The sequence below is a fragment of the Psammomys obesus genome, unplaced genomic scaffold (genome assembly GCF_907164565.1).
Source record: "Psammomys obesus unplaced genomic scaffold, mPsaObe1.curated_primary_1811, whole genome shotgun sequence".
In the NCBI taxonomy this organism is placed as follows: domain Eukaryota; kingdom Metazoa; phylum Chordata; class Mammalia; order Rodentia; family Muridae; genus Psammomys; species Psammomys obesus.
In genome coordinates this window covers 15,474,545-15,497,678 of record NW_026596040.1, presented here as the reverse complement: position 1 = coordinate 15,497,678, position 23,134 = coordinate 15,474,545, and the positions used below count along the sequence as shown (strand labels likewise).

The 23,134-nt window shown below is 39.0% G+C and overlaps 1 pseudogene; it reads right to left on the bottom strand.

The window, feature by feature from the left end:
• Positions 1–7,772: 7,772 nt before the first annotated feature.
• Positions 7,773–21,127, bottom strand: LOC129688079 (40S ribosomal protein SA-like; annotated as a pseudogene).
• Positions 21,128–23,134: the final 2,007 nt, after the last annotated feature.

Sequence of the window (23,134 nt, the reverse complement as noted above, 5' to 3'; positions counted from 1 at the left end):
GCAAATATTACACTTGATCTTAGCCAACAGGTCATGAAATGACTAGACAAACATTAAGATGGGATTTTAAGAAAGAAGTAAATGAATCTGACTTGCAGAACATAAAAGACAGGACATTTTCCCCAGTGATTCAAAGAGTTTACATGAAAAGCCTCCTTAGTCTAGCCCTATAACATCACAATGAACCTTGGCATGATCTATGAAGTGACTGTAATATGGCTTGGATTTACCAACCAAATCTTCACTTATAAAATATGTTCAGACCACGGCACAACTCTTCAAGCTTTTCTACTAATTTTATTCTCAACAGAAATGGGAGAAAAATAGTTCCAACACAATCACTAGATGATGTAATAGTAATTGATTTTATGTGTTAATTCATCTGGCCCAGAGGACCCCTGGATGTCTGACTAAGTATTTTCTTTGGATGTGTATGTCAGCTGATTCTAGAAAATCCCAGTGTTGAATTGGCAGACTGAAGGAAGAAGGCTCAACCCTTTGTGGTGACCATTATCCAGTCTACTAGGGTCTGAATTGGACAATGGTTGGTGACCAGCTCTCTCTGCCTGATACCAAGGTGAGACAAGATTTCATCCCGTCCTTGGTTCTCAGATCTTCAGGTTGAGGGCCCAGTCTACACCATAGGTTCTCAGTCTTCCTACCTGTCCAGCTAGCAGGTAGAAAACCCTGAGACTTCTCAATACCTTAACCCCTGTGAGATAAAAACCTTTGTCATGACAAATTCTATTTTATAAGGTGTATCAAATATACCCTATTTTTCTACTTCTCTAAGGATACTCTCAGACAGACCAAAAAAAAAAAATAATAATTCTTAAATGTTAACATTTTTTGTTCATAAAGAGTAAATGAATGAAGGGTAAAATAAAACCTAAGTAAGCAGAGTAAAATCACAAGTGAAATTGGTTGTAGTTTTCCACAAATCAATGCTTTGCAACAAAGTGCAAATAAACAGGGATTGTGGAGACGGAAACCATAGGGGATAGCTTAGCATCCTGAGATTATACTTGGTTTGAACTATGCACATACCCCTTGTCTAGTAGCACACTTGGAAGTTTGAGGCCTTTACCTGTACATACTGTACACACACACACACACACACACACACATATACACACACACACACACACCTCCAAACAATGTTCCTAGCAACCTAGAACCCTTACCTGTACATGCATGTAATCTTGCAAGCACAGAGTTGAACACACACCTGTTTTAAAAAACGGAAATAGCTTACGCCCCTTAGCAACCCCCATTTCTATTTCTATTTCTATTTCTATCCAAATACACCCCAGAGAACATCAGGCATGGCAGGAAATGTGTCAATCCAGTCTGGACTGGTTTGGGGTTCATGCACAATAAAGCAAAATGTGTCCCCAAAGTAAACTTGAATGGACTGTCTCCCATTTATTACTTTAATGCTGCACACACTGGATGAGCATATGACTGAAATCAGATGCATTATGGGAAGAGCATGCACATAGAGAACTATTTCTATAACATCTCTCAGTCACATGAGAACCGCCAACAATGTGTTCCTTGGCAAGCAAACTACTCCTTCTTATGAACCCCATGAAGGAAAACCCCAAACAATTATCAGGGCTTTTGAATACACTCGTTCATGTGGCCTGCCACCAATCTTGACAGCGTAGTTATTCTTGGTCTATACTAACTTTTGCTTTGAATAAAGTATTTTGCTACTGGGCAATTTGTATGAGCCTTTATTTCAATTCTTTGAATAAGAGGCCAAGAACATGGAAAACCCCAGCCCAGACACCAACCACCAGAAACATTGCCACAAATAATTTCAAACTATGATTTAGAAGAAGATATTCACTTCCAGTAGTTTTAAGGCTGATAATATAGTGATTTCTACTAATTAAGTAATTATGTAAAAGTCTCTCATTTCTTTGAACTGCTAGTTATGTTTAACTGGAATCCAGCATACACGCTAGAGTCACTAGAACTTTGCTAATATTTCTTTTTATATTTTTTATTATTGTTTATTGGTTTTATTTTTATTTCTTTTAATCTTATTTTTACTAGACTTGGTAATAAACATATAGCCTAAAATGCGGAGTATTGAGTTGCCCATGCTCTAGAGTTCATAACCAGGGCCCAGTTGCTTGTCATGTAGCTGTTTCTCTCTGAACTGAGATACTCCTTCCTCAAGGAAGAAGAAAGGCACATAAGACTCGGGAATTAACCAAAAGTTACAAGGCTGTACTTCTTTAACACAGAAGTCTAGGTTATCCTCTATGCCCAGCTGCGCAAATAAAACTTAACCAAATATTCTTACACACACCCCTTTAGGATCCTGAAGACAGGTCCACAGGAGAGTGATGGGGACCAGCAGGACCTGCACATATTAAATTAAACCAGATTGTTCTCCAGAGTAAATGCTTTGATACAAAAGTCTACAGATCTGCTTTCCCTGTGTTTCTCTTGCCTCCTTGTGTTTTTCTTAGGTCCATTATTAGAGCATTAATATATACAATATTATTATATTTTGGACATGGCCTTTTGTCAGTTGTCTTATTTTTCTCAAATAGCTTACCCCAATCTATTCCCCGATAGCTAATTCACTGATGCTACTTTTCACTGAATAGCATTTAAAATCTCCTATAATCAAATTCATTATTTTATGTTATGTCTTATACTCTGGCTTCTCAGTATACTCTTCAACAATTCAACTCAGAGATATATCTTCTGATATGTTTTAATTCTCTTAAAGGTCTTAATTTTTGTAATCAGAGCTATACGCTTAGGAACCAACATTAGTCTTCTCTCTTTCTACTGGCTTGTCTTTCCGTATCATCTCAAAACAATAATACTTTTTTTTAGAATAAGCGTGATTTAGCCCATTTCTGTGAAGTATCAGAATCCCATGCACATGTGGCCTTGGTCAATTCTACTCCATTTTTGCAACTTTGATTTCAAGCATGCTCTCAATCTTTGATTGACATTTTTCCCAGATAAACAGCACCTTTTTTTTTTTCTGTTGTTGCTGGATTTAGCTTCCTAACATTTAATGCTTTTGTAGCTATATGTGTGACAGTCTTGTAGTGTCTTCTTAAAGCTGCTCATCATTTTGATCACATCCCTAATTTCACCAGCCAATGGAACACAAACTGTGTAGCAAGCATAAATTTGGTGGTTTCTGGAAAAAGTGGTTCCCGACCCACACACCTGGAGAGATGAATCAGGATTAGTCTAATCCTGTCATCGGCACTCTACTCTCTTCTACTGGTACTTGTTCTGAGAATCTCTGTGTGACCCAGTTCTGACCAAATGGAGACAATAGGGCTGATATCTGAATGTCCCCTTCCTTAGGATACAAATAATCTCAAAAAGGAGATTATTTGTATCTTCCTTCCCTAGATCAAACTGAACTTACTCTAGGAATGCAAGGCTGATTTAACATTTGAAAATCAATGTAATTGACTATGAAAAGAGATTAAATTAGAAAAATCATCTGATTATTTTAGTAGAGTCAAGAAAATGATTTTATTAAATTAAGCATTTATTCATGATAAAAATTACAGTAATGCAAGAAAAAGATAAGGACAACTTGTTGGATTTTAAAAAGGTACCCATGACTCCTGCAAACATGATGACGAAAGGTAAAATACTGAAAGTTTTTATCTTCACAACAGAGGACTGTCGCCACTGCTGATCATAACAGTCCTAACAAGGACAAAATGAAAAAAAAAAAGTTCAGAAGAAAAAAAAACATAAAACTGCCAGGAGTCAACACATAGAATCAAAGTTTTCAAAATAAAGGTTTTTTTCGTAGTAAGAACTATGTGGAGAGCATCAGGGCTGAGAAGGCAGCCCAGCTGTGCTCGAATGCATGAAACCCCTTCAACACACAACCTGGGCATGATGGGGCATGCCCATAATTTCAACACTTGGGAAGTCAAATCAGAAGCACTTGGGAACACTTGGGAAGAACACTTGGGAAGGACAATCAGAAGCTCAAGGTCATATTTGGCCACACAGCAAGGTTGGGGCCAGCCTAGGATACATGAACCCCTGCCTAAAAACATTGTTTTTTAAATCTAAAAATTTGGTGTGAAAAAAAATCTAATGAAAGCAAAAATGTCCACAGAATGTTACTGGAAGAAAAAAAAAATTAAACGCAAGAGAGTATGGGGAGATGCAGCGAGATCACCATGCTGAAAATGTGGGCTTCAATGACCAATTTATAGGTCCAACAGTATTCCAGAAAAAGTCCCAGCAAGGTGGGCTACAGCTCGCTCACTTGGTAAACTAGACCTGAGTTAGGATCCCCAGAACCCACACAAGCGCCGGTCATGGTAGTGTGTATCTAGAACCCCAGTGCCGGGGCCCTGGAGACAGGCAGGTCTCGGAAGGTTCATTGGTCAATTGATCTATCCAAAATAGTAAGATCCAGGTTTAGTCAGACACCTGTGTCAAATAAATAAATAAACAAGGTGGCAAGTGATGAAAAGGGACATTTCCAATGTTAGCCTCGGACTCCATACACAGCCCCACAGGCAAGCTCAACACATACACATATCCACAAATGTGACACCCACATACAAATCCCAGAAAGGGCGTGGGTAGAAGCCCACTAACTTAAATTACATATGGAAATAAAAGAATCCATTGTAGCTAAAAATATCTCGAAGAAAAACTAACTGGAAGAGTCAAATCACTGTTAGAAAGCAGAATTAATTAGAATAGTGAGAGCCTGATGAAGAACCAGACAATCCAATGTCACAGACTGGGCAGGCCAGAACAAGACGGACGACTAGGGAGCAATAGAAATCAAAACAGCACAAAAAGAAAAAACAAAACATAACAACAACAACAAAAACAGTCAGGAGAATAGAGAGGCTAAAAGTAAGCCCGTGCGTGCACAGATGAGGAAACATGCACGCAGAACATGTATGTTCTTAGCACACACACACACACAAACACACACATACATACAGAAAGAGGAAACGCTGGGTCATAGGCTGCGCATGAAGAATGAAAGACAACTTCTTCCTTTCACCATATACAAAACTCAACTGAAAACAAAAGTTCCAAGGCACATACATTTTAACATTATCTTGTCTGTATATGCAGAAATCCATTCCTGGATTTTTATAGCACTCGCTCGCGTTAAACTTGCTGATCAAATCAAAGAGAATTAACATCTTCACGTTAATAATTTTGTCGTCTCGCCTGTCACCTGTTGGCATTGACTTTCTCCTGCCGCACTACTCTCTGGAGATACAGGCAGGTCATTTCGGAAGATCCTGCCTCAGCACACAGCACGTTGTGGCATGGCTGTACTGAAGGGCCGTGTTTCTTAATCAGTCTCATGGTTCACTTCCAGTTCATGACCTTTCAATATAAATACAAGCAAGCTGTTCTGTGAACTTCAGTCTTCGCTTTTCTGGTTTAACCTTCCAAAGGCGTCACTGCTGTGCTGCTGGCACATTTAATTCTTTAAAGAAACTGTCAAAGCATTTTCCAGAAGGGTTCTAACATTTCACATTCTCATCAGGAGTGGAGGGAGACTGTTCTCTGCCTTCCCAGCTGTCGTAATTGCTTAAGTGTTCTGATTCTCAAGCAGTGAATAGCATAGCACAGTTTGTTTTAATTTTTCTGTTGGCCACTAATACTAAGTTTTCATGTGCTTATTTTCCATCTGTTTTTTTGGTAAAATATCTACTTATGGTTTTCCCGTGGTGTGAAATGGATTGTGTGATTTTTTTTTCCACTAGTGAGTTTTGAGAATTCTTCACATATGCTCGATGCTACTCATATGTTTATATGTGTTTTGCTACACCTGTATCAGACACATGTGCTTTTTTCTGTTCTGTAGCCTGTCCTATGTCAGCTATGTGTGGGGGTTTTTTCCTCTCTCTGTAGTCTGCCTTCTTCTCTGAGTCTCTCTCTTACAGAGCAAAGGTGATAAAGCCCAATCCATCCACACTTTCTTTTACGGAGTTTGCTTCGGTGAAAAGTCTAAACATGTTTCCTTAGTCCCAGATCCTAAACATTTGCTCATATTTTCTTCTAAAACGTTTATAGTTTTGTGTTTTCCGTTTAACCCCGAGATTCATTTTATTTTTCATTAGGTATGAGTATTAGGCTGAAGGGTTTTTTTGTTTTTATTTCAACTCATAGATGTGCAAGTGTTCCAGAACCACCTGTTGAAAATTCTGCATTAGTGAATTGCCTCAGACTTTTTAGCACCAACGTGTTTCTGAGCTCTCTACCTTGTTCACGTGTTCGTTCCTCTATGAATAATGTGAGGTATTAGGAGAAAACACTTGAATTGAGAAAATTACTCCTACTTTGTTATTGTCTTTCCAAACTTGCTATTACAATCATAGATCCTTCTCTTTTCCACATAAGTTTTGAAATTATCTTGTCTGTATCTGCAGAAACATATTCCTGGATTTTTATAGCACTTGCATTAAACTTGTTGATCAAGTCAAAGAGAATTAACATCTTCGCAATGTTTTTAAGACATAAAATTCAGGCACACACATCTCCACTTATAAAGACCCTTTATTTTGAGAATCACCATTCTGTACTTATCAGCATTCAGTCCTGGTACAAGATTTCTTAGATCTACACTGAAGTATTCCATTTTTTAAGCAATTACAAATGGTATTGTATGGTAAGTGTCCATATTCATTGATGGTATATGAAAATAGTATTGATTTTTTTGAATGTGTATTTATCTTTTATCTTGTGGCCTTGCTGAATTCAATTATGAATCCCAAGTTTGTTTTCTGCTTTGGCCAATTTTAGTTTTGTAGTTTCATAGAGAGTTTCCACATAGACAATTATATCTCCAACAACTAGGAACAGTCTAGTATCTTCTATTCTGATCTGCATGCCTCTTGTCTCCTAGGATTCCTTGACGAGGATAGCTGAAACTTCAGTATTCATGCATAGCCATGAGAGCATCCTTTCCTTATTTCTCATTTTGAGAGGATAAAGCTAAGTATTCCAACATTAAGAATAGTGTCAGTGGCAGAGTTTTTGTACGTGCTCATCAAGTTGAGAATACCCTACTTCATTTCTATTTTTCAAACTTTTAATCATAAAAATTATGTTATAAAATGTTTTCTGCATTGATTGATATAATCCTGTGATTTTTAGTAATCTGATAAAAATGTTACATAGCAGATTTTGCTTTCAAATACTGAGTTAGCCTAGCTTCTAAAATACAATTATGAGGAATAATCCCTTTTATACATTGCTGCATTATAATTGCTAATATTTTTGAGTATTTTCACATCTATATTTATGAGGGATATTGTCATGTGGCTTTTCTTTTTTATTGCCTCTGGTTTTGTAGTTTCCTAAGATGAACTGGGACATGTTTCTACTTCTGCCATTTTCGGAAGCAGATTATGTAGAATTCATTTTAATTATTTTCCAAATGATTGGCAAAGTCACCAGTGAAAACATCTGGTCTTGGTGATTTAGAGCGGTACAATTATGAATTCAATTTTCTTAATAGTTACAGGGCTACTGAAATCATTTGTTTCACATTGGGAGAGTCATGATCACCAAAGAAGTTCTTCCTGTCCAGTTTGTATCAAGTTCTTCCTTAGATTATCTTTTTAACATCTGTACAGTTGATAGTGACATCTATTCATTTTTTAAAATTCCCAATTATAGCCATTTGTGTCTACTCATTTTTTTTTTTTTTTACACCTCAGGAACTTTATTTTCCTTCCACCTTTTTCCCCTTTGCTCAAGTTCTGCAGAGGAGCTCAGGACCACTCAGTGGCGGCTCCAACCCACTCAGTGGCCTGCGCTGTGGGAGCTCCTGACCAGCCCTCAGTGGCTGGCTGGGTGCTCCAGTCTTCAGGAGGGAACTGCTGGATGGGTCCAGAGGGCACCTGCACATACTCAGACCAGTCTGCCACCTCAGGCTGAGAGGCAGTGAACTCAGGGGCTGGCCCAGTCCATTCACCCTGGAATTCTTTCTTGGTCACAGCCTTCTCAGCAGCATCCTAGTCCTCCTTCTCAATCTCCTTTCGGTCTCTGTAGAAGTAAAGATGAGGCAGAACCTCCCACGGGTGCTCACAGGAGATAGCGCCACACATGCAGGATACTTCCCGGGGCCAGCATCAGCATCCATCACACCAGACCCACTGAGTGAGCGCCCTTGTTGCACGGGATGGCAAAATCCACATAGCGCAGAGGGGAATCTGTGTTGCACAGAGCGATGATGGGCAGGTTGATATAAGAGGCCTCCATGAGGGGCTGGTGGTCAGCCTTGGGATCAGTCACCACTAGAAGCCGTGGCTCCCCGAAGGCTGCTTGGATCTGGTTAGTGAAGGTCCCGGGTATGAAGCGGCCAGTAATTGGCGTGGCTCCAGTGGCAGCAGCAAACTTCAGCACAGCTTGCTGGCCTATGTTCCTGGAGGAGATGACGCTGACTTCAGCAGGGTTCTCAATGGCAACAATAGCTTGAGCAGCAAGCAACAGCTTCTCCCAGGTCCTCTTCAGATCAATGATATAGATACCATCACTCTTCCTTTTGTAGATGTATTGCTCCATCTGAAAGTCAAGGTTGGTGCCACCTAAGTGGATTCCTGCGGCGAGAAATTTGAGGACATCCTCCTCCTTCATCTGCAGGACATCAAGAGCTCCAGAGATTGTGTAAGTGTAAGTTTTCCCTTTAAGTTATGCTGGGAATAAAAAACAACGCCATATGGACCCATCCCCAGGCAGTGCAGAAAAGCTCTTTTTTTTTTTTTTTTTATCAGTATTGGTGGTTAATTGTATGTGTCAACGTAACTGACCCACAATGTTCCAAATTTCAGTAAAACGTTATTCTGGATATTTCTGTGGTGATATTTTAGGGTGGGAGTAGAATTAAAACTGCTGGACTCTGAGTGTATCAGTTTGCAATCAAAAATAGGCAAATTTGTCAACAAAGAAAAGGCTGAAGAGAATAAAAGCTGACCTCCTGAACCCTGGGGAATTCTGCAGATGGGGGCGCCTCACACTTGAACTAGAGCAGTCAACTCCTCCCCTAGTCCAGCCTGCCAGCAGATTCAGCAGTTTTGCGGTCACCATTTTCTATAATAGTGTAATCCAGTCCTTTTAAATCAATTCCTTAATTTCCCTTCCTTAAAATACATTGCGGTGGTTCCGTTTCTCTGGAGAATCCTCCCTAAAACAGTCAACTTTGCTAAAAGTGTCTCATTTTCTTGATCTTTCCAAAGAAGTCTTAGTTTCATTGATTTCTCTCTATTATTTTTCCGTTTGCAGTATCATTGATTTCTGTCATAGCTGCATCTTTCCTTCTTACTTGGGGTTGGTCTCTCCTTTTTCTTGCTTTTCAAATAAGAGCTTACGTGACACCTGTGACACTTAGATTAGTGTGGTCAGTTTCACACTGATTTAGCTGTGGACCCAAATTTTGATACCATGTATGCCATATCCTTGCCCAGCTCCAGGGACTTGGACCTGACAGTGAGGGAATGAAGACAAACACAGACAGACAGCTGGGATCACGTGGACTGGACGCTCAAGTGGAGAAAGCACTGAACACTGGAAACACAGCATGTTTATCACACATGAGACACAGGGACACCACATACAGCTGAACAAGGAGGCAGGCTCATTACGTACAAATAAACAGAAAGGCAGCACTTATGGTGTACAGCTGGTTCAAGGAGACAACTTTAGCTAATCTCAATTGAAGAAGTCTCTGTAAGGGATCTGTCTTCAGACTGTAAATATCCAGGGGGAAAAGCTATTGTGGATATTTTCTGCACACAAAGTCAACATCTTCACATTGAGCCAGAAGGGAAGGCGTTGTCATTTCTGTCTGAAACTCATTCCTGGGTAGAAGGCTTTGCCATTCCTCCATGAGTCTTGAGGCTCTAAGATCCTTGACATGCCATGCCCACATCAACAGCACATGGTGACCCAAGACTTCTTTCCCTCATGGCAGCCTCGTCTTCCTACCCAGGTGCTTTTCTTTTCATGAATTTATATGTGTCCTTTTACTTCCTTTTTACTGCTCCTTTGGGTCAAGGATTACCTAAAAAACCTTCTTTAGTTTCTAAGTGTTTGGAACTATTTTCTTTTTTACAAACTTATCCACACTTTGATTCCACTGGGACCATAGAGCACAGTCTAGAAATGTTTAATTCTTTAAATGAATTGAAGTCTGTGTTTTATAGCCCACACAGACTATGGTATGGTATGTGTGGCTATATGTCCTATCAGCCCTAGAAAAACCTATGTATTCTGCTGATGTAAGGCTAACTCTCTCTATATTGACCAAATAGTGTTATATGCTAGTCTTGTTTTAGTTCTTCTATAGCCTTGGAGAGAGAGAGATGGATTTCACCAGTTCACCTCACCCCACTTTACCTTCATCCACATACATAATGGCTGTCCTCTTTACTTACAGCATCCTAGGTTGTGTTATAGCTTGCCTCACCATCAAGCATACCTGTGAAAACAAGATGGCAGCCTCTTATGTGCATCCATATTCCTTCTTTCTTACTGATACTCCAGAGTTCCTGGTCTTGCTAATTCTTTCCTTGGTTCATCTCTGGCCTCTAGGAACATAAATACTGAATTTTTCATTTGAGTTCTATGAATTTTTCTCATTTTTCAAGGTTGCTTTGGCAATTCAGAGCTACTTCCAGTTGTGCATGAAGTTTTTTTTTTTTGCATGTTTTACTTTTTATTAGTATTCATTCTTTGTGAACTTTATTTTTTAATTTTTTATTTATTATTTATTACAATTTATTCACTTTGTTTCCCAGCTGTGGCCCCCTCCCTCATGTCCTCCCAATCCCACCCTTCCTTCCTCTTCTCCTATGCCCCTCCCCTAGACCACTGATAGGGAAGGATACCTTCCCTTATATCTGATCCTAGCCTATCAGATCTCATCAAAGATGGTTGCATCATCTTCCTCTGTGGCCTGGCAAGACAGCATCCCCTGGGGGAGGTGATCAGAGAGCCTGCCACTGAGTTCATGCCAGATTACAGCCTATGCTCCCCTTACTAGGGAACCCACTTGGAGACTGAGTCTGTGGGCATGCATGGTCTCCATGCATGGTCCTTGGTTGGGGTATCAGACTCTACAGGGCCCCCAGGGCCCAGTTTTGTTTGTTGTTTATTTGTTTGTTTGTGCTCTGTTGGTCTCCTTTTGTAGCTCCTGTCCACTCTAGGTCGTTCTATCTCCTCCTTTCATAAAATTCCATGCCTGCTGCCCAACATTTGGCTATGAGTATCAGCATCTGCTTTGATACCTTGATCAGTAGAGTCTTTTAGAGGCCGTCTGTGGTCCTGTCCTGTTCTCTGTCTTCTCCTGCTTCAGATGGCTATTGCCTTTGTCATTCTGAATGAGGATTGAGCATCTTCGCTAGGGTCTTCCTTGTTGGTTAGCTTCTTTAGGAGTACAGATTTTAGTATTTTTATTCTATTTTATATGTCTAATAACCACTTATGAGTGAGTATATACCATGTGTGTCTTTCTGTTTCTGGGTTACCTCACTCAAGATGACCTTTTCTAGTTTCCACCAGTTGCCTGCAAATTTCATTATTTCCTTGTTTTTAATAGTGGTATTCCACTGTGTAAATGTACCACACTTTCTGTATCTATTCTTCTGTTGAGGAACATCTAGGTTGTTTGCAGATTCTGACTATTATAGAGCTGCTATGAACATGGTTGAGCAAATGTCCTTGTATAGTTGAACATATTTCATATATATGCCTAGAAGTGGTATAGCTGGATCTTGAGGTAGCACTATTCCTAATTTTCTGAGAAAGTGCCAGATTGATTCCCAAAGTGGTTGTACAAGTTTACATTCCCACAAGCAATGGAGGAGGGCTCCCCTTTCTCCACCTCCTCTCCAGCATATGTTGTCACTTGAGTTTTTGATCTTAGCCATTCTGATAGGTGTAAGCTGAAATCTCGGGTTGTTTTGATTTGCACCTCCCTGATGAGTAAGGACATTGAACATTTCTTTAAGTGTTTCTCTTCCATTTAGTGTTCCTCTATTGATAATTCTCTGTTTAGCTCTGTACCCATTTTTAATTGGGTTACTTGATTTATTGCTTTTTAACTTCTTGAATTCTTTATATATTCTGGATATTAGCCCTCTGTCAGATATAGCATTGGTGAAGATCCTTTCCCAATCTCTAGGCTGTCGTTTTGTTCTGATGACAGTGTCCTTTGCTTTACAGAAGCTTTTCGGTTTCATGAGGTCCCATTTATTGATTGTTGATCTTAGAGCCTGTGCTGTTGGTGTTCTGTTCAGGAAGTTGTCACCTGTGCCAATGAGTTCAGGCTGTCCCCCCTTTTTTCTTCTAACAGATTTAGTGTAGTTGGTTTTATGTTGAGGGCTTTGATCCAAATGGACTTTAGTTTTGTGCAGGGTGATAAATATGGATATATTTGCATTTTTCTACATGTAGACATCCAATTAGACCAGAACCATTTGTTAAAGAATCAATAAAGAAAACACAATCATAGAAAACCCTGGCACTGGAGAATTTAGAGAAGAGATCAGGAACCATAAAGGTAAGCATCACCAACAGAATACAAGAAATGAAAGAGAATATCAGGCACTGAAGATACAATTGTAGAAATTGGTACATCTCTCAAACAAAAATTAAAATTGGAAAAGTTATAAACACAAAGCATCCAAGAATCAATCACACCATGAAAAGATGAAATTTAAGAATCATAGGAAGAGACAAAAAAGAAGATTCCAGGCTCCAAGGTCCAGAAAATATTTTCAAGAAAATCATTGAAGAAAATTTTCCCAACTTAAAGGAAGAGATGTCCATAAAGATATAAGAGGCCTACAGGAAAGAAAAGGAGGCCTACAGAACACCAAACAGACTAAACCAAAAAAGAAACTCCTCACATCACATTATAGTCAAAACACTAAATCTATAGAACAAAGAAAAGATATTAAAAGCAGCAAGGGAAAAAGGCCAAGTATCATATAAAGGTAGACCTATCAGAATCACACCAGACTTCTCAACAGAAATTATAAAAGGCAGAAGGATCTGGTCAGATGTCATGTAGACTCTAAGAGAACACAAATGTCAAAGCAGACAACTATACTCAGTAAAACTTTCAATCAACATAAATGGAGAAAATAAAATATTCCATAACAAAACTAAACTTAAAAAATATCTATACATCAACCCAGCCCTACAGAAGATACTAGAAAGAAAACTTCAATCTAATGAAATCAACTACGCCCAAGAAAACATAGGAGATAGATAACTTCACAACAAAAAAATAAAAAGAAAACAAGCACACAAACACACTAGCACCACCAATTCCACAATGAAAGTAACTAACATTCATGGGTCACTATTATCTATCAACATAAATGGATTCAACTCTCCAATAAAAAGACATAGACTAACAGAATGTGTGCAGAAACAGGATCCAACATTCTGCTGCATCCAAGAAACACACCTCTGCAACAAAGACAGACACTACCTCAGAGTAAAGGGCTAAAAAAAGGTTTTTCAAGCAAATGGACCCAGAAAACAAGCTGGGGTAGCTATCCTAATATCCAATAAAATAGACTTTCAACCAAAATTAATAAAAAAAAAAATGAGGACACTTTATTCTCATCAAAGGAAAAATTCACCAGGAGGACATCAGAATCCTGAACATCTATGCCCCAAATATAAAAGCACTTGCATTCATAAATGAAACATTATTCAGCTCAAATCACACATTGATACCAATACCTTAATAGTGGGAGACTTCAACACTCCATTCTCACCAAAGGACAGATCATCTATACAGAAGCTAAAAAGGGAAATAACTACATTTACAGAGGTACTAAATCAAATGGACCTAATGTCTACAGAACTTTTCATCCAAACTCAAAAGAATATACCTTCTTCTCAGCTCCCCACAGAACCTTCTCCAAAATTGACCATATGGTCAGACACAAAGCAAGCCTCAACAGATACAAGAAGATAAAAATAATCGCTTGTATCCTATCAAACCACCATGGACTAAACTAGAGCTCAACAGAAATAACAAAAAGTCTACACACAAATGGAAACTAAACAACTCTCTACTCAACGACAGTTGGATCAGGGAAGAAATAAAAAAAGAAATTAGAGACTTCCTAAAATTCAATGAAAATGAAGGCACAACTTACCCAAACTTATGGGACACAAGGAAAGCAGTGCTAAGAGGAAAGTTCATACCACTAAGTGCCCTCAGAAAGAAGACATCTCATACAAGCAACTTAATAGCACACCTGAAAGCCCTAGAAAAAAAAAGAAGCAGCCCCACCCAAGAAGATTAAATGGTTGGAAGTAATCAAACTGTGCATTTTCTCTTCCCCCCTGCCCCAAGCCTGCAGGATCACTGGGTGCCTTCTGTAGCTCTCTTTGGGGGAACTATGCATCCTAACACAGAGTGCATGCGCTCAGACTGTTACACCATTTTGTATGTTTTCAAAAGTCAACACAGCGTTCCTCGGGTATGCCTTACACCCATCTACTGTGCACACAAAAGATTCCAAATTCTCTTACAGACTTTACATGCTTACAGACTTTACATACATAATACATGGATAATCTTATTGCATAGTTATTTTCAGGATACGTCTTGTCACTTCCCCGCTAAGTTCTGCTACTTGTGTCATCTCAACATTATTGAATTGTGTGTGTGTGTTGCTCTGTTAGTCTACATATTTGTTTCTGTAACTGAATGTATGTAATATACATGGCAGCTTTTTCTCAATTGGATAAAATATTTTCTTTCAAAGCTATACTCCCTGAGTTTGTTAATGGCCCCAACTATTTGTACGCCAGTATTTTGCAGAATAACTTCTGCCCTTGTTTCATTTCTGTTGCCGTAATAGTATACTCTGGAAAGAACAACCTAAGTAAGAAATGGTTTATTTTAGCTCACAATTCCATGCTACATCAGTGTGATGAAGTCAGTGCAGGGACCTGAAGCAGTCACTCACATTCACAGTCAAGGGCAGAAAGGGATGGATGCATGCTGAGTATTCAGCTGGTACCCTATACTCATATACAGACTGGAACTCCAAACCAGGGAATGGTGCTGCCGGCTGGTCCCATACCAGTGAAGGCCATCAAGGCCCCACACAGACATGTACACAGAGCAGCATTATCTAGGCAGTGCCTTGTAAGGCATCTCCTCTCTTCCCAGGTGATTCCTGGCTGCACCAACCTGACAGGTACAGCCAGCAGACACAAGAGCACTCTCAATGAAAGTCTGGTTCTCACTTTTCTGCTCTTAAAACCTGCTGTTTTCAATAGTCCATGGAGTGGCCTTCCTACGAAGAGATTGAACCATGCCTGTTTTTAGGAAAAAAAAAAAACACATAAATTATAACTATTTAATCTAAATATCCATTATGTTAATGTTGTTTATCAGTGTTTTATACATCAGGCTACTTTCTATTCTTGACTTTATAATGTATGTTATGTAGATTACATGTCATAATTTTGTGAGTTTCATGTTTACACATTAAAATTACAATATTTTAGGCTACAAAAATATTTATCGTTTTAGGTCTCTTATGTTTATTTTGTAGCTCTTCCTTCCTCTCTAATTTATTTTAGGTTTTCTTTGTTTACATTGTGTTATGTTGCGGCTTTTTTCTAACTTTCATGGCCCTCACAAGTCTTCTACAGCGTTTTACTCTTCTGTGCTCCTTCCAGCTATGTCTTAATTTAATGACTATATTCTAAATTTATAACGTACAGTTTGCTTAATCACTTCTTTTTTTTCCCCTTTTTTCAGGGATTTAAGTCCTTAAGCATCTAAAATATACTGCTGTATTAAGTCTCTTTAAAAAACATATCTGAAACTTTTAACAGCTTTAATTCACTGAGCACTGAATCTTACCTGCGGTTAACTACTTCTGTGAATGTTTCTGTTTTGGAAGTTATACTCCCCTTTTTCTGAGACATATTAGTATCTAGACTTAACATGCCTGGTCTGTGTGTTTTTTACACTTTCCCACCAAGCACTGCAAGACATATTAGGGCTGACGTTTTTATGTCAATTGCAAATGTATTTGTGTATTTTGGCATATTGTTGTTACAAATGATTTGAGAAATGTCTCTTCTTTTCCTATGAGAAAGGTAACTTTGTTCTCTGTGCTGCTGGACCCTGGGCATACCACTTGAAAATGTACTTTCACCATATCTGCCCTCAAATTTCACATCTCATGTGGTCTATCTTGTGTGGCTACCAGGACCAAATGGTCTAGATGGTGAGAATAGCACCCACTTCTAGATCAGCCACACATCTGACCATACTTGTTTTTGGGGTTTTCAACATCTTATCCACTTCCAATCCAGGTCTCTACAGGTTTCCACTCAGTTTTTTAAAGCTGACTTATGCATTCAATTAGATACATTATTCATTTTCCAACATATTTTAGAGTAGGATGATTTTCACTATATTTAAATAGATGAATGGTTTTATTAGGTTGCTAAATTTTGTTAAATTGTTTTATTTAGAATTTATCATTTTCATCCTACTTCATAAATAAAACAGGCTCAGAATTTCTTGTTGTTGTTTTGTTTTTGTTCTTTGAGACCCTGTTTCTCTGTGTAGACCAGGCTGGCCTCACACTCAGAGATCCCCCTGCCTCTGCCTCCTGAGTGCTGGGATTACCACCATGTATCACCATGCCTGGCTCAGAATATTTCTTACACTTTTCCATTTGGTTTTGAGTCTTTGTTTGTTTTATTTTGGGTTTTGTTTGGTTTGGTTTTGGGTTTTTTTTTGAGGGGGTTTTGTTTTGTTTGTGTTTTTGTTTTGTTTTGGTTTGATGGGGTTTCTCTGTGTAGCTCTGGCTGTCCTAGAACTCAATTTGTAGAGCAGGCTGGCCTTGAACTCATAGAGACTCCCCTGATTCTACCTCCCGAAGGCTAGAATTAAAGGTGTGCACCACTTCCACTGGGCTCCACTTGGTTTTGTAATCAGGGTTATGAATTGGGTGACTTCATATTTTCCTATTTTCTAAAACAAGCTACATAATACAGAGGTATTTCATTGTTCAAATTTTTGGCAAAATACTAATAACAATATTCTGGATCTAGGGAGAGGAATGGGGTCTTTGGTCCTCACTGATGTTATCTTAAAAGTTTTCTCTTAATACCAGTTTTGATATTTTCAAAAGTCAGCTATTTCACTTATGTTTCCAGTTTCATTCATGCATTTCTTCACAATGGTATTGTTGTTTAAAAGACTTTTTTTATAAAATAAATTATGTATGTCTGTGTGAGGGTCAGTGCACATGAGTGCAGTTCCTGCTTCAGAAGCCTGAAGGTGCTGGATCTCCTGCAACTGAAGTGGTTGGTGATTCACTCTATGACATGGATGCTGGGGATCAAACCCAGCTCCTTCGTAAGAGCAGTCTATATGCTTATCCTGGGAGGCGTCTCTCCAGCCCCATTACTACTGTTTTAAATCATACACAGTTTGTAATTACTTGGGTTTTTCCCCCTTTCCTCTAAATTCTAGTTGGTCTATATGAGTCTTGCTATAGGTTTATCTCTCTGGAGTGTTTTCAGATCTACTCTTGCATTTATTCTCTACTTTAGGGGTTTGGACATCAAATACCAGTATCAGATCCATCTAGACATGTTGTTTAAAAAGATGTCTCCTAGAGTTATAAAATGCAAAAATAGAGTAAAGCAAAGCGAGAATGTATTTTTCGCTGAAAGCCCTGGAGATTAGTGGTATCACTTTGCTATTATGACTTGTGGTTTCAATTATCTAACAACATCACAAGTCTACTTTGCTTCCTAGATGATGTCATCATCATCATCCCATGTCATAATAATAATAATTAAAAAAAAACCTCTTGCTACAGCACGTCCCCCAACGACCCCTCTATTGAAGGCTTGGTCCCTACTGTAACAATGATGGTGAAACTTTAAAAGGCAAGGCCTCACAGGGCAAGTAAATCCTTAAGGCATCACATTCAAAATAAATTAATAAAGTTCTCATGAAACCCCAGTTAGTTAGAGAGATCCTTATAAAAAGAGTAGGGCTCGCCAGGACTATCTCTGGCATTCTGTCTCACGGTGTGGTCTGCCTGGCACTTTCACCATGATGCCGTCTACTGTGTGGTTGTGATTTGAGGAGCCTCTTGACAGAGGTTAAAAACATGAGGCCATTTGACCTTGAACATTCAGCCTCCAAAACTATCAGATAAACAAATTCTTTTATTCATATTTTGATTAACCTCTAGAATTTTGTAGAAGCAACAGAAAGCGAGCTATTATTCTTCTAGAACACTTGAAGCATCAAAGTTGCCAATGTAGCACGTGTATTGCAGAAGGCACTACGTCAAGACAAAGAGCACTCTTTTCATAAGTCAGGTTCCCGTGTCCCCTAAGAAAGCAAAAACATCACTTCTATGTCTGTTGATAAAACGCATTCTGTGGGGAATATCTCTGTGCTTAATAGGTGGAGTTTTTCTTATCATATTTTGAGGGAGCGGGGCGGGGGGAAGGGAGAGAGGAAGAGAGAAGGATCGCTGAGCAAACTTTGTGAAATTCATTTGATAGAGACAACAAAAACTAAGTGCAGAACCACAAGATTTAGCGTTAAAAGTCACCACACAAATCAAGTAATTCAATTACTCTACGGCTGCAATTGAGAAATCTGTAGTCTCGAGATTCCATGTGTGGGAGACGATACGGTGAGTGCCAGAGCTCTCTGGGATAGCTGAGTAAGCCGACTCTGTTTGCCTTATGGAAAGTTTACTGAGAAAGAATAACCATTTCAAACTCAGGAGGGATGGCAATGATGAAGAGAATGGGGACATCAAGAGAGGAACAGTTTGGAGGACGAATCTCGCAACACAAGCCGGATGAGAGAAACATGAATTTGAGAACACTGGTTAAACTGCCACATGATAAAATAAGTCATTTATGCAATTTTTGTAAATCCGAGCCAACGCAGTTCCCACTTGTGTGTTAACACTCGCCCTGGTGAACACAGAAGCGCTGCTCTCGCTGATCTTTCAAGGCTGGCATCTCGGCAGATCTGGACAGTGTGGTACAGAAAGGGGATGGTGTAACTAATACTGACCTCGTGTCGTATTTCCTATCCATCACACAACCACATTTTCAGTCTTCCAGGAAGGAAGAGGATGTAGCGCAATGTCAGTTAAACCCAGAGCCTGATCATCAGTGGCCTTTAAACTCCGAAGCCAGCACTGCTCCCCATGTGTGAAATGCAATTATGGAATTTGATTTCCTATATGTTGTAGGCACTGCAACTGTTTTAATTGACACTGATAAATATTTGTAATAACTTCTGTATAAATTAAAAATCAATGTCAATTTCAGGTTTCTAGGTAATTTTTTATTGAACAAATAAAAATGTGACAGGAGATGGACCTGTGCAAAGAGTAAAATGACACATGAAATAGACAAACGAAGCACAAATCTGCCACAGCTCTCAGTTGTCCCAAGCACAGGGAGGTTGTGCAGGCCACAGGATTTAAATGACCTTAACGTTGCTTCAGAATTTAGGGATAGTTCCAAAACATTATGCTAGGTAGGAACTCTTAATCATTTCAACATTTTTCTCTTTGCCTAACACCAGATTAAACCACTAACAAATCTTTGCTTCCTTCCCTCTTCTGAGACTTTTTTGTTCTGTCTTAAATGAGACCCAGATGAGCATAATGGAGTCCACTTTTCTGCAGGAAGATGATGAGGTGCCCCACATTAGGAGGTCCAGTATACAGACTCGTGTTCCCGGAGCCAGGCTTTGATTGCACAGGGCTAACCAGAGACCCCAGTATTCCTGAATGCGCATGCTTGTGCACACACATGCACAAACCCACACTCCCGAGGAGCTGGGGAAAGGGCTGTGTTGACTCTGCTGTTTGCTTCCACTTTGCAGTTGGCATTTGTATAAATTCTTAGTTTCTTTCATCACCAGTGATAAGGACTTTGCTGTTGGTCTCTATATTTCAGAGTGCCAGGCGAATGTAAGACAAAGCCCTCCACAAAGCGACATACCCTCTGCACAGTGCTCACTTAAGCTTCTCTTCCTGTGCTGCTGACTAACGGGACTCCACAGACAGCCACTGCTCCAGATTGGAAGAGCTGTCAAGGCTGTTATTTCCTTTTCCTTTTCCATATTGATTTCATCGGAGACTGAACATATCAACAATTATGCCTGTCAAATCAAGATTTAAACTTCCTATACAAGTTTGAAAATATTCCCCTGTCGTCATCAGGCCATCTGTAGTCGGGTCCTCTGCATAAATTCCTGTATGTATACAATCAGGCCCAGTGATTGACTGTAGCAGCAGCATCTTAATGTTTGTTTTCTGGGGGATCAAACCCAGGTCCACATAATAAAAGATATGAAAGCCTGTTGCATTAGAAAAGAAATATAAGTAGATTGTGAAACAATAGAAATTGTGCTTGTGTGGATTGGGAACACTTAAACAAAACTAATGTATAAAACTAATATATGGTCCAATGAATATACATTTGTACTCATGTCTATATATTCATACACTCATGTACTGCGAGCCTATAAGGCTCAAGCAACAGCACAGTAACATATTATATGCTGGCATTTTCTTCTCATGTATTCATATTCTCTAAGGTTTCTACGGTAATCTTGAATTACTTTTGTTGTAAAGACATTTTTTAAGCTAGCATGAGATGAGCTATAGGAAGAATTCATGTGCAACATAAGTCTCCCCCACAGGCCCAGAATACCCAAGTATATAGAAACAGAAGGAAATGTACAATTGTGTGTAGGTAAATATATACAAAGCTCAGGAAAAACAGAGTTGAGCCTGCAAAAACAGCAGCACTGACTGGAATCTCCACCCCCAGCATATTTATCCACAGCCTGGAAGGTATTTATATAAGCTTGCTGTCTGAGGCTTCCCGTGTTACTTTCTTGCCATTTGTGCAGCCCTGGTGGCCCCAGCAGCACTTCCTTTACAACCCCACTGCTGAGCATCTTCACCTTGCTCTGACACATAAATTCAAATGGCAGTGAATTGTAATTATTGGAGTCTTCCTCCCTAACAGCTAGAAAAGCAGAAAGCCACCGAAGTTTTCCAAACCCCATTATTTTTTTTTAAGACAAATAAGGACCAGGAGAGAAAGAGGGGCTGGTTTAAAAACAAACAAAACCTTATTCCCTTCTTTCAAGCCAAAAGCACGAAATGGTAACTGCCTTGTAAATCTCTCCCAATTTGCTCCATGTAAATCTCAAACGGGAGTTCTAGTGAGCCCTCCCTTAGAAGGCGGATGCCAGCATGTTTATGGAATCCTTACTGGCAGGTTTTTCTCTGCAGGAAACTTCTCAGCTTCAGCTCCATTCTTTTGGGGTTACAAAAGGGATTTCAAAAGGCAGAAGCTTTTTTTATATTAAAAAATAAAAAAGACTTTAGTTCAGATCATAATTATATTCTCACAAAGAAGTTGAGAAATGAGATTTTTTTTTCTTTCTTTTTTTTCTTTCTTTCTTTTTTTTGGTAGATCAATGGCTTTATGCAAGCAACAGCTCATGAATAAATCTCTTTTTAAAGATCTAAAATATGTCACAAGCTCATTATTAAAAATATATTCACATAACTGAGTATGTGGCTTTAAGGGGAAACATTGTGGTGCAGAAGTCTGAGCTAGAGCAGCATTCTCAATGATGGATCTCTTTATTTTTTTAATTATTGGGAAAGTACGTTTTGGTTAGATTAAAGGGAGATGTGTGAGATCACTTTTCCTGCAGATATTTCAACTGTAACGAAATAATGCAACACTAATCTGTAAGACTTTTTCAGTAATAGATGTTTTTCCTCAGTAAATCAATGCAAAGGCTAATTGGGGTGGAAGGTGACTATCTCTCGTGGTTATAAATACATTTGCATTGCTATCAATCTTTTCCACCACCAATGTTAAACGAGGCTGAACAACATAAAGGAAAGAGAAAAGGAGAGAGTGAGGGGGAAAAAAAAATAAAAGAGGTTCAATGCTAGCACATAGTACATGCTGCCATCAAGTGGTTAAACAGAGAGTTGTCCTAAGAAAAATAAAGCATCAATTGAATTGCTAACACCTTTAAATTTTACAGTGAATATTATTTGTAGTTTGACACTTATTCTTTTTATCATAAATAGAGGCCAAACATAGCCCCTAGTCTTTTTTTCAGATGGCCTGCATGTTACGGAGTGACCCACAAGACTAAGAAAAACAATAATAAAACTCCGCAAGCTGCTTATTAATAAACGCTACATCTCTTTCTCAAGCTTGTCTATTACATTGTCAGAGGTTGGCAACATTGACCATGGGTTGTTTGACAGCAAATCGTTGAGCTCTATTTTCTTATATTAAAAATAAATTTCTGTGACAGTCTCAGCGCTGAATTCATACAAGTTTCGTCTTTATCATTTTCACCGTTCATTGCCTAAAACTCTGAAGTATGTATGGCTTATGGTTGAGTGAAAAGCATTTCCCAAGAAGATATTAGACTGTGTAAGGTGTAAGTTTCCAGCTTACTAAACATAGGGCTGTGTGTCTCAAAGATTAATTATGATACTCACTCACTTCTACTTTTCCTAACAGAAAAGTATGATACACAGGAAAGAACCACAAAAAAGCAATACTTAGTAAAAGGTTTACTTCTTTGTATTTTATGCATATGAGTGTTCTGCCTGCATCTGTCTATGTGTTCCGTGTGCATGTCTGATGCCCGCAGAGGCCTGAAGGGCACTCTGACCCTCTAGCACTGGAGTTGCAGATGGTTGTGAGCCTCCCTGTGGATTCTGGGAACCGAGGTCCATTGCAAAATCTGCAAATGCCCTCAATCACCAGGCCATCTCCCAAGGCCCCATGCAGTACTTCTTAGTCAACAGATTTTCATGGTGTTCTGGAGAAATGAGTGTTTCTTCCATTTACATAATGGCAGATACACAAGCATTGAGCCCACACTAGGAGGCTCATTCTAAATGGTGCAGGCAATTGAACAGCTCATAGTTGCTCAATTAACACTCCACGTATATATCTCATCATCCATAAAATTTTAGGAAGATGAGCACGTTCTGAAGTTTGAGTATGGGACGCGTCAAAGGATAGTCAA